General features: G+C 43.6%; 1 protein-coding gene across 1 annotated transcript in view; it reads left to right on the top strand.

The window, feature by feature from the left end:
• The first annotated feature begins 3,100 nt into the window (after nucleotides 1–3,100).
• NINL (ninein like) overlaps nucleotides 3,101–13,038 on the top strand; it is a 47,288-nt gene continuing 37,350 nt past the window's right edge. The window contains exon 1 of the mRNA XM_079968499.1: nucleotides 3,101–3,341. The gene's annotated coding sequence lies outside the window, so the exon portion shown is untranslated. The remainder of the gene's footprint in view (nucleotides 3,342–13,038) is intronic.

The raw sequence follows: 13,038 nt of genomic DNA, 5'->3' as shown, positions 1-13,038 counted from the left end.
TATATCTTAAGAACTGCTGCAAAATTAATGAGGGCTAAAATGTCAAGGGAAAGGAAATTATAGAATTACAGCTGTAACCGATTAAGTATGAGAATGAAATTAAAATAAGAAAATGTTATTATTTGATTGACCTGAGGAGTTGTTGGAAAAAAAGTTTTAAACAGGATGCAGAAAAGGGGAGGTAAGGGGAAGTCCGGGAAGCAAGGTTAATGAAAAAGAGGGTTTGAAATTATACATGTTTATATGTTTTTGTATGTTTTTCTGTGTGTGTTGTTTTGTTTATAATTTGTGTTGGAAAATCAATAAAAAATTATTATAAAAAAAAGAAACTTGGCAGAGGCCAGTCCATTAGGGCAAATGCCCCACCAACCTTCATCTGCCCTCAGCCAAATATTTTTATTTTTTAAAAAAACATTGCATCTGAGTCTGTTTTCTGTTAGACACATTAGTCATACTTGGTCATGCTATATTTGTGACTCTCAGAAATGGGGAGCGGGGGAGATGGGGACAGATAGCAGTGATTCAGCCTTTATCATGCGGAACGAAGGAAGCACTTCTTAACCATTTAGATGAAAGAAGTTAGGGAGAAGCTTGACATTGGTTTGAAGGATGCGGATTCTAGACCAAATGAAATTAATGGCCCCAAATTTCAACAACTCTACTCTGAGATCACATTCACACATTTAAAGTACTGCAATACCACTTTTAAGCAGTCATGGCTTTCCCCACAGAGAACTTGTAGTTTAAACAAAATAAAAAATTTTTTTCCTTCCAGTAGCACCTTAAAGACCAACTAAGTTAGTTCTTGGTATGAGCTTTCGTGTGCATGCACACTTCTTCAGATACTTCAGATATTCTTCTTCAGATCTGAAGAAGTGTGCATGCACACGAAAGCTCATACCAAGAACTAACTTAGTTGGTCTTTAAGGTGCTACTGGAAGGAAATTTTTTTTTATTTTTTTTTGACTATGGCAGACCAACACGGCTACCTATCTGTAACTGGAACTTGTAGTTTGTTCAGGCTGCTGAGAGTTGTTAGGAGACCCCCTATTGTCCTCAAAGACTGACAATTCTCAGAGCAGTTTATCGATCAATCCCTCTTCACAGAGAACTCAGAGAATTGCAGCTCTGGGAGGGGAATATGGCAGGCTTGCTAACTCTCCACACCCTTAACAAACTCCGACTCCCAGAATTCCTTGGGGGAAGCCATGGCTGTTTAAAGTGGTATCATAGTGCTTTGAATGTATGGTGAGAATACGGCTGGATACTGTATATACACAGGGCTGTAGCTAGGGGGTGGTTAGGTGGGCCCCCATTAGGGGGACCCCCACAAAATCGACTTAAAAATACATCCATAAATATAAATATTGATTATTGCCTCATAAGAAATGGTTTTAAGTAGAGGGTGAATTGAATGGGTGGAGGTGGGGGGGGTTGGAGGAGAGGTGGAAAGAAGAGCTAATTTGTCTGTGGTTAGGGGGGGCACAATCTGGAAGGTTCTGCCAGGGGCACAAGATCACCTAGCTAAGACTCTGTATATACAGCACGTAAAGGTAATGGTAAAGGACCCCTGAATGGTTAAGTCCAGTCAAAGACAACTATGGGGTTGCGGCGCTCATCTCGCTTCAGGCCGAGGGAGATGGCGTTTGTCCACAGACAGTTTTCCGGGTCATGTGGCCAGCATGACAAAACCGCTTCTGGCGCAATGGGACACTATGTGATGGAAGCCAGAGTGCATGCCATCTACATAAGGTGTGCATAGACAAGTTAAGTCCTACTGAACTTCAAAAGTCTTGCTGCTTAGCAAAAATGCTTAGCATTTGCTGCAGCTCAGAAAGTCAATTACACCAGCCAGCATCGGATTTAGAGCAGGGCAGGTTGTTCCCCCGCACAGGGCACCAAGCCGAGGGGGTTCAAAATAACAATACCTATATTCAGTGCCTTTTTTTTCTGGGGATACGCATATCCTTAAATGTTTTGTGAATCTAAGTTTGGCTTCATTGAGGGGCAGTATTTCAATATGAGTAGGAAAATGAGAGTACCCCTAATCATTCTCTTTTGGGGTGAAATCACTGCCTATATTTATGGCCATACCTACTGAGTAGATCCGTAAGAAAAGCAACTGTACCAGAGCCGGATTTAGGTTTGATGAGGCCCTAAGCCAGGGGTCAGCAAACTTTTTCAGCAGGGGGCCAGACCACTGTCCCTCAGACCTTGTGGACTATATTTTGAAAAAAATTAATGAACAAATTCCTATGCCCCACAAATAACCCAGAGATGCATTTTAAATAAAAGCACACATTCTACTCATGTAGAAAAACACGCTGATTCCCGGACCGTCCGTGGGCCGGATTTAGAAGGTGATTGGGCCGGATCCGGGCCCCGGGCCTTAATTTGCCTACCCAACCTAAGCTACTGAAGGTAATGGGGCCCTTTATATGTCCAGCTGTCCTTTGCCAACAACAAATTGTTGGTTTTTTGTGTTGAATATATGCTATATGGTAATTTATGGACCTAATAGGTATCAAAAGCCATTTGCACATAACAAATAGGAGCCTACACAACACAAAACACTGTTGCTGTATGTAGGTTTTATTTTATTTGTTTTTTATCTTATATTTTGGAAATGTAAATCCAGGTGTCTTTTTCCCCTTTCAATTTTTTGGGGGCCCGCAAGAGAGTGGGGCCCTAAGCTGTACCCAAATGAATTATTGTGAAAATGATAATAAATATCTGGTGGGGCGCCAAATTTTGCCCTTGTTGGGGGCGCCATAATGCCCAAGTTCGCTCCGGCACTTGGTGGCCGGCGATGGCGTCCACCGGAGCCGCTTCCCCTGTTCTCTGCTTGGCTTCCACAGCCCTGCAGCCAGGGCACCTGCCGGCTCCTCCAAGCCAGCAGAGGAGGCCGGAAAGCCCATGAAGACACGCTGGAAGCGAGCCCGGCAGCAGCAGGAGGAGAAGAGGGCGAGAGCGGTGCGCTCCGCTCGTCCCCTAGAGGCGCAGCCCTCGCCGAGAGGTCGGTCCCCTGCCCGTGAAGAGGGGCGCGCAGGAGAGCCGGTGCGCGCCGCGTCTGCTCCCGAAAGGAATCCGGGGTGGGCGGAGCGGGCTGGGGAGGCTGCAAGGGAAAAACCGCCTGCCAGCCGGAGGCTGCTGGCTTCAGCGTGGACGTCCTCAAGGGAGGAGCATCGGCGGCAGCCTCGGGAGAAAGGGAAGCAGAGCACGCTGGCATTGGCCGAGGGGACACAAAGGGGCCGCGAGCGGCGGAAGGTCGTTTTCTGCAGGGGAGATGCTGCGGGCGCGGCGCGGGTGGTAGAAGGGAGAGAAGCGGCCGGAGGAGAGAGGTGGGTACCGCTGAGACGCCCACCGCCCCACCTTTGCTCTTTAGGTTGACTCGGGCTTCTGTGGAGCCCCCCCCACCCGCCCCTCAAATTATCTTCTGGGACAAGGGAAGCCAGGGAGTTTTGTGAGGGGAGTTGATCCTGGCTCTGCAACTTGGGCGGCAGATTGTCTCCCAGAACCATAGAATTGGAAGGGGACCCCGAGGGTCGTCTAGTCCAGCCCCCTGCGATGCAGGAATCTCAACTGAAGCATGCATCGCGTGTGTTTACATTTTGCGGAGGGGCGACGGCAAGGATGAACCACCCAATTTTTTATATCTGCGTTTCAACTTCTGTACGAATCTTTCTTGGCGTGGCTGCTCCTCCTTGAGACCAGCTTTTTTGCCGTTGGTCTTTTAAAAATCAGAGTTTCCTCACCAGCCAGGGAGATTGTGCTTCTAAGAGGTTTTCCCCGCCCGCTTTTCTCTGTGGGATGACCTTTTGTCGATACTCTTTCCACATTTCTTCCCTCCAGCTCTCCAAACTGGCTGGGTCCTGCCTTGAAATCCCTCTCCTTTCTCATGTACCTGGTGCTTCCTTCCTCGCCAAATGTGTAGCTTGTGCTATTATATGAAGAGCCTGGTCCTAAAAGCAACCAAAACTTTATTTTGAAATCTCGTCTCCGCACCTTCTCCGTTTTTAAAGAGAAGTAGGTTGCAAGGAACACCAGCTGTTGTTTTGTCTCGTTTTTGTAGTATAAACTCCTCCTTTATTAGTTCCTCTTGTGTGGAGGGAGTTTGGGGTGCAGGAGGAATTCGGCCATCCATCTCTTACATCAAATTTAAGGCAAAATTTCCCAGCTTACCCCCTTTCAACTCCCCCTCCCCACTCATCAGCTGTGACCCATTTACACTGCACTTGAAATTTAAACTGGTTTAGGTAGCTGTCCTAACCCTGCTTACCTGGGTGTAAGCTCCATTCAATTCAATATAACTTACTTATGAGTAGCAGTGTTGTTAATTTCATTAGTCAGTTGCTTTTTTAAAAAAGGAACTTAAAGTGACATGGTTAGGATTGCTCTGTTAGTCCTAGACAAGTGTAAACTAACAACAGCTAACTATTTGAGCATCCTCTGCCCTCAGGATGTGCTGGGTGGGACAGATGTAGCCCAACACATCTGCAAGGCACCTGGTTGATGAAGGCTCCCTTAGGGCCTATGAGACTTGCTCTGCCCTGTTCCTTATTGTTTTCCTGTGCCCAAAGGAGAAAATATTGTTCTAGGAGAGACCAGAGGACTGTTGGATATGTGGCCTTTACCTACTTTTTCTAGATGCTCAATCCAAAGTATCAGGGAAAGGGCCATCGCTCAGTGCCAGAAGATCTCTTCAATTTCAGAAGGCCCCAGATTCAATTCTGAACACCTGTAGGTAGGGCTCAGAGATATTCCCTGCCTGAAACTGAGACAATACTGAGCTGGATAGACCAAGGCTCTAACTCCCTATAAGGCAGCATCTTGTGTTTAATTACACTTGTGTCTTGCTGTTCTTCCAAGGAACCCTGAGTGACATTTTAGCCTCAAAGCAAGCTCTTGTGGGCCCTTGGGAGTTTCGTCATATTATTCTGGAAGACGGGTGCTTCTGACAGAACAAATCACCACCATGCATTTCTTACTGTAAAAGCAAAGCTTTGGGGGTTGCAAGAGTTAAAGCGTGCCTCCATCTTCAAATCAGAATAAGGCTGTACCTCAGCTATGAGCAAGGATTTTCAAAGTTTTGTTGCAGCAAGTTTCCACTAGCCCAAATGGTTTGTATCTTTCCAAGTGTAAGAAAGACAAACATCAGTTGACCCACGGAGCTCAGCTTTGTCCCAGGCATGAAGCCAAGTCTATTAATGGTGGGTTTTTTGTTTTGAAAAGAAAACCGGCCTGTTGGCAGGCTTCAAGCTTCTCAAAAAAGCATATAATTAAGTAAATATTGAATGGGGGGGGGGGAAATAAGATGAGCAGTTGTCGTCCCAGTTCACACTTTGCAATTTTAAGGAGAACACTTACAGCACCTTAGGGTGAAGACAATCAAAAGTTTTGTGGTGATGTGTTACAGATTTGTTACGGTATAGGCTTTTCCGCATTGCAGCCCATATATCTGTGTTATCGTTGCTCATTTAGCAGATAGACATTATCCTACATGTCCCATGTGCTCAGCTGGGCCTGCTTTGTGTCCTGCCACCAGCTGAGGCACAGCTGATGGGAAAAGGAGAGATTGCCCAGATTATGAGATTCCCTGCCCAATGAGGGCACCCTGTGCCTCATAGTTTTACTGGTGCATTATAGTTTCCAGTGCCAAGTTAAGATGGTTTTTGTATATGAACGCATGTTGGTGTTTACAGCACACTTCTAACTATGTCAACTTAGCAGTCTTCTTGAATTCAGTGAGGCTTACTTCCAAGTAAATGGGGTTAGGATTGCAGTGCATCTATCTGTGTGCATGTATTCTGTTTTGCTTTCATTTTCTGTGATGATATACTTTTTACAGGGGACGCAGGTGGCGCTGTGGGTTAAAGCCTCAGCGCCTAGGACTTGCCGATCGAAAGGTCGGCGGTTCGAATCCCTGCGGCAGGGTGCGCTCCCGCTGCTCGGTCCCAGCGCCTGCCAACCTAGCAGTTCGAAAGCACCTCCGGGTGCAAGTAGATAAATAGGGACTGCTTACCAGCGGGAAGGTAAACGGCGTTTCCGTGTGCGGCTCTGGCTCTGGCTCTGGCTCTGGCTCTGGCTCTGGCCAGAGCAGCGATGTCACGCTGGCCACGTGACCCGGAAGTGTCTCCGGACAGCGCTGGCCCCTGGCCTCTTAAGTGAGATGGGCGCACAACCCCAGAGTCTGTCAAGACTGGCCCGTACGGGCAGGGGTACCTTTACCTTTTATACTTTTTACGCTTTTAATTAATTTAAACATTAAAATGTTTAAAGAGTCAAGAGTGGAAAGGCAAGGTATAAATGTTGTAATAAATGCCCCAGAACACTCTCTCAAAAGATATTAGAAAGCTGCCAGGTTTATGATGAGTGGGAGCAGGCAAGCCCAGTTGAGATAATAATTCCTTTCTGTTTTGTGTAGAGGCTTGAGAAGGAAGCTCATGTCTCCTTGTGTCAATTTATGCCCTTGTGGGGGGAGGCTTATTCTACCCTCTGATAATCTACTCCTTATTATGACTGATGTCATTCATCAACCTTGAATGCAGTCAGTGTGAAAGCATTGTGGCCTGTCTGTAACAGTATAACCATAATGAGATTTTTACAGCTCCCCCACACCCCCAGAGAGTGACTTTGGGAAAAACAACAACTTTGCATTGTCTGTTTCTGAGCATTCTTATAACCGCAGCTCATTTTGTAATGGGTTGCACAGTTTGCAGCCTGGTATAGTTTGTGGAGAAGGACGTAGCTCAGGGGTTAGAGCAGAAGGTCTCAGGTTCAATCCCTAGCATCCCCTCCTGGGGCAGGGAAAGACTCCTGATTATTGCATATACATGCAATGCATAAATAAATTGTTTGCTTTTCAGACGATGAATAGATGGCTGGAGATCTGGATCGCTTTCAAGTTATATATGTGTATGTATAGACCAATTTCTTTTTAAAGTCTATCATACAAGTCCAATGGGCAGGTACAACCGAAAGACTAACCACAGAATAATGAAACAGCCGAGTTTAAATTACATTTTTAGTTATCTTTTAAGAATGCAGGATTCACCATTTCAGATATATCAATTTTGAGGTGATGGGAAGATTAAGGACTTGCATCCGTGTTCATTTGTCTGCTCATGGGTGCATTCAGCATTAAACTGTAGAAAAACAGTACCTTTAAAAAACATTTGTTGTGATTTTTTAAATTATTATTATTATTTTTCTGTTTAGAAATAAATGTTGAACTTTTAATGACATTGTGCTCAGGAAAGGCTAAAGGCTCTTACCAAAATTTCAGTTTGTCTGTGTAACTGAGACAATGCAGGAACATAAAAATGTAAAGGTAAATAACAAACATAGAAAAAGTCTAGGGAAATATTTCAGATTCCTAGATATTTGTGTCAAAAATCAACTTACCCAGGCAATTGGACATTTGCCACTGGTTCAGCCCCATCTGAAAGAAAGACTCAACAGTATTGTAAAAATGAGTTTTATTCTTGAAAGTTGTAGGAAGAATGCAGAAATTCTGCTTACATTTAAATGATTAAAAATGAATAGCTGTGTGTGGTCTGCCAAATTTCTCTCTTTCACAAGTACTTTAATTTTTGGAGCTTAGACATTTGAGAGAGAAGATTATTTCTTAATACACAACTAATTTGGTGTCAATTTTAATCTGCCAAGAAGATTTATTTAAGAGGTTGTAAATTCACCTCGTTACATTCCTGCTTGCAAAATAATTCCTTTAAGGGAAACAGAATTGAAGCCTCTAAATATGCTACTCATTGTACAAAAAATTAGAAATGGGCACAAGGGTTATAATCTAAAGATAAGACTCATTAGGAAGAAAATAGAAGGAAAAAAAAACTTGAATAGCTGTTGCACTCTCGTGGGGGAGCCCCTTCACCAACTACCTTCTCAGTGACCCAGGGTCAGGGGTCTTCTGATAGAAGTGGCATGGTCCTAGGCAGTAACAACATACATATTTGTTGTGAAGTGGCTTGATGCTAATGCGTGTGAGATAATGGAGCTTGAGCCAATGGGGTCCTTGTATGTTAAAAATGGATTTGGTTGTTTTTTTTTGTACCTCTTGCAAATAATTATTTTACTTTCTCAATAACCTGCCTGTGTGCTAAGATAATGTTCTGAGGCCCTTCCCTTGACGCTCCTGCCTTCTAAAGTGAGGCAGATGTTCACTAGGAAAATAACCTTTCCAGCTGTTGCCCTCTGTTTGTGGAACTCTCAAGTGGTCTCCTTGCTGTTCTCTTAATATATATATATATATTTTCCAATGCCAGGCAAATGGCTTTAATTGCTTTTAGTTGAAATTTTAGTCTGTTGCTGTTTTTAGTTTTTTTTAGTTGTGATTTTGATTATATATGTGTTTTAAATGTAATTGTAAGCTACCCTAGGACCTCAACTGAAGTGAAAGTCAGGATATTCAGATTTTATAAATAATTGGTGGGTGTTCAGTGTCTTCCCACATTTTGGGCTACAGCTCTAGCCAATGAGAAGGATCTTTTCCAAGTTTGTGAAAGTAATTTCCTTGATTTCTCTGAAGCGAGTGAGAATCTCATTGCCACAAGAACATTCTTCATACATATTTTTTTAACCCAAATGTGTATTTGATGTGAGAGAGTTGAAAAACTTAGACCTTCCTTCTGCATTGTTGCTTAATCTCAACAATGGGACGACACTGTATTATTCGCAGTTGAGTTCAAATGCAGTGATATTTAAATTTCTGGGCTCTTCTGAGTTGGATCCGATGAGACAAAGTTTTTATAAGCAGGAACATTTGGCAGGGACACAAGTCAAAACTATAATACAAATGTCTGCCAGCAGAAAAGACTTAATGGCAGCTAACTTGGAGTCTGTTTTGACCAAGCTTTGTGTCTGTGTTTCGGTTTTGCTAGTGAGAGAAATATGATGTGATCTTCAATCAATTGTCCCAGGCTTAGGCTCATAAAAATAATGTGTTCATAAGGTTCTGAAGTGAATTAGCTGGGGATTTCAGCTATACAAAGTCCTGTGCGTGAGCAATCTGCTTTTCTGTGTGCCGTCGTGTTGCATGGAGTAGTTTGGATATTGGAAACCAAGGAAGCAATGTTTTGTTCAGTTGACTGTTAAAACTAATGAAGCTAAGTTAGCCGTGTCCATTAATTTCTATGGGTGTCCTTGGAGTATTTCTAACATTGGCTCCATCCCATAGTGGCTTTTACTTTAAGAAAACCCGGTTCAGTAGAAGGCTGTTTCAAATAATGTTCACTTCCGTGTAATTTTATTTTTTGCTTTGCACATTAAATACATATTTGAAAGCAGTTTCTCCAGAGGGTGCTGTTGTCCTCAGCTCTTGCTTGTGTGTTTCCCAAAGGCATCTGGTTGACCACTGTGAAAACAGGATGCTGGAGTAGATGGGCCATTGGCCTGATCCTGCAAGCTCTTCCTATGTTCTTATGTATAGACAAGGTGCCTCCTCCGTCCTCCTTGGAGAGCTGTTTTCAAGAGCATGGCTCGGGAACCTTTGGCTCTTCAAATGTGGTTGGATCAGTCCCAGTCAGCATTGCCAATGGCAAAAGATAATGGTGGTTGTAATCCAAACAAATTATAGAGGGCTCCCAAATTCTCCATCCTTCTGTACAGTGGTACCTCGGGTTAAGTACTTAATTCATTCTGGAGGTCCATTCTTAACCTGAAACTGTTCTTAACCTGAAGCACCACTTTAGCTAATGGGGCCTCCTGCTGCTGCCGCGCCGCCGGAGTGCGATTTCTGTTCTCATCCTGAAGCAAAGTTCTTAACCTGAGGTACTATTTCTGGGTTAGCAGAGTCTGTAACCTGAAGCGTATGTAACCTGAAGCGTATGTAACCTGAAGCGTATGTAACCCGAAGTACCACTGTAGAGCCTCTGAAGAAGGAGCTGAGCCATGAAAAGTGAGAAATCTAGTATCTCGTGCTGAAAGCAAATCATTAATATTGCTCAAAGGAAAAAATAGGGACAGGGATTTACCAGGGACAGGTAGCAGCACATAGATTCTGTCCCTGGTAAATAGGGGTCTTTGGAGCATATGGGATAGTGATCCTATTGTGGCCTTGCACTCAATGCATTTTATTCAAACATGCCATCTGTTTTCTGGGATTAAGCTTTTTTTGGGGGATAGGAACTGGTTCTACATGGTTGCATCAAGGGTTGTCTATTCAAAGCACTGATTAGCCCTGCTAATTCAAACAATATTTCAAATACAACACTGCAATTAAAAAGTTAGTGGTCAAATGTCTGTGTGATAAAGATGGACATAGTCATCTTCAAAATATATGAAAAGGCAGACAGTCTATCTAAAGCGTTGGGCTGGAGAGTGAACAAGAAAACAGAACAGACGGAACCTTTGATTTGTTGATCAGTATGTTTTTAATTTGTGTTCCAGATGCAGCAGCAATCTGAATAATATGGTATGTTGGGGGGGGGAATGGAAATGTGCTGTGACTCACATTTTGTCTGTAAGCACTCTTGTAGCAAATTTTAAACAGAGAAAAGAACGGTGTAGGAAGGACCTTTTTCGCCCCTAAGGTAGGAAATGATTGTAGGAAGTGTGTTAATTATTAGTACAGCACAGCTTCCCCCAACCTGGTGCCATCCAGATGTTTTGGACTATGGCTGGATCTGATGGGGGTTATAGTCCAAAACATCTGGAGGGCTTCAGGTTATGGGACAGTCAAAACAAGTCTGAAAGAGGATGAAATGTTTTGTATTAATCATGTCTCTGTACTGGACTGAGGGACTCATAGACAGTAATTGATAAACACTTAAGGTTAGTTTTAGCATTTGTACTAAGCAAAAGAAGGGGTGTTAAAACACTGCTGCTAAATTTGTTTATTTCTTGCAATTTTTTAGTTGTAGGTTTTGAATTTTCATTCCGTTCGAAAAAATAGTTTTTATCTATTTGTATTTTGGAAAGTATTTTGTTTATTTGCTATGCATTTCCACATCTCTTATGATTTAACCAAATTTTGCATGATGGTTCCTGAGAATCAAGGAGCAGGTTTTCTTCTACGTTTGGATACAGTTGGATACCATTTTAATTCAAGATGGCGGTTGAACCTTTCTGAACTGCACAGATTTTAACAACTGATTTCAAAACTGCACTGATTTTGGGCGGGGAGGGGAGCATTATTAGAATTCCTGAGCAACGTGGCTAGAAGTTTGCTAGTCTTTGATAATGTAAGCTTCCTTGAAGACCCTATGGTGAAAAGGCTAAACAAAAATAAACGATAGGAGAGGATAAACAATAAATAGCAGGTTACAATAGCAAGATGCAGAGCATATGTTTAATATAGTAGGAGACAAGAGTGGAAGATAAGAGGATAGCTAGGGTGGGATTGGTAGAAGCCTAATGGATTGTGGGATAACAAGGAGCTTACATAAGACCGGAAAGACGGGTGGCAAATAACAGGAAAAGTTGATCTGGGCGACTGAGGGTAAGACTCAAGAAGAGAAGATAACCTTAGTATCTACTTAAAGGGCTTTCTGTTGTGAAAGCCAGTCTGTCTGCCTTCCTCTAACCCAGTTAAATCTGTACCAGGTGCTTTCTTAAAGCCCTGGCTACTAGAATGGCATTGGTCCCAGGGTCCCTCTATGTTTTACATCCATAGCTTGCACCTGTGACTTAAAGAGCAATGTGGAGCACTTTCAACCTTTTGTTTGACATGCCTATTGCACCATCCATGAGAAACTCCACTGCCTCTTGCAATGTCCACTTCTATTGGGACACCATGGTGTTCAGGTAATATTAGGGAAGCAGCTCTTGTGCTTTGTTTTGTTTTGCAGAAGGTTGTGTGTTGTCTCAGTGCCTGCCCTCAATTGTTATGGTGTGTGTCAGTCTTGCTGGCATAAACAAGATCCCATTCAACTAAGACCAATCGGATGCATCTGCAAAGAAGCTTTCCCCCTTGCCTTTAGTTTAATAATCATGTGCAAGTACAGGTAGCCTGTTGTTGGCATCCATCTGTCTTGAGAGACAATGAAGTGTGCCTCAGGAGGGAAAGTCAAACTGCTGGGTTAGCAGCACCAAAGTGACTTCCCCGGGACGAAAGCTTGGGCAGTGTGTAAGGCAGTCCAGGGATGCCCAGACGACAAGACCCCACTCTCAGCCTCACTGATGTGGTCCAAAGGAAAGCAGAGCAAGGTTTAGCACCAGTTTGGCTGCAGGGGTTGCTGGAAAGAGGCGTACAAGGCACCATCCAGCCATCTTAGGGACTCCACTCTGGAGTAGGGTTTACTCCTTAGTCTTTTCTTCTCCCGAAGATAACCTGCAAGGCAATGGAGGTTTAGGGTCATAGTTTCCTTCTCCTCGATGGGCTAGCTTCCAAGGTTGATGAGCCCCATCTGCCCCTCACTTCCCTCTACAGCACATGCAGAAACCACCTTCTTGATCATTGGACCTGCTATCTTGTCCGCTCAATCCACGGGAGCCTGTCTTCACATGCAGGGGAAGTCCCTAACACACCGAGGGTTTGAGGCAGGTAGCACAAGCAGCAAAAAGGTATCTTAGTGTGTGTGGTCATGGCTGCATTGCTTTTTCTGGGGTGTGAGCATTCCCTGCACCTGCTTTGTGGCCAGATTTTGGGGATGTCTTTGTAGGCAGGTTGTCCATGGGTACTGCTCCAGAAGATACGTCAAAAATGCGTCTAAAACTTGGAGAGATTTCTGTTTAAAACTTAAAAGCCTTGTTAATTCATCTTCCCAGCCTTCAGACGAACAGGGAGATGTTGTCTTGGTTGAAGTGTGCCGTACTTACAGTTACTGGAGTTTGTTACGATTTTAGTTTTGCTTGCAGCTAAGAGAGAGGGCAGGAAGATTCTCCATATTGTTTTCCAGGCAGATGCTTAGAAGTTCCTAGCTGCCTGATTTTAAAACGAAATTTAAACCATGAGCCCTTGGGAGTTGCTGAGGTCATTCTCTAAGCTCATTACCACGCACCAGAATTACATTTGCTAACCCCGCCATTACTTAATTCGTTTTTTCCACCTGCATATTCAATTTGTGAAATTAACATTAGCGC

This window comes from Podarcis cretensis (genome assembly GCF_951804945.1).
Source record: "Podarcis cretensis genome assembly, chromosome: 3".
NCBI classification, from domain to species: Eukaryota; Metazoa; Chordata; class Lepidosauria; order Squamata; family Lacertidae; genus Podarcis; species Podarcis cretensis.
The sequence above is the reverse complement of the archived record's forward strand: the minus strand, read 5'-3'. Positions and strand labels throughout refer to the sequence as shown.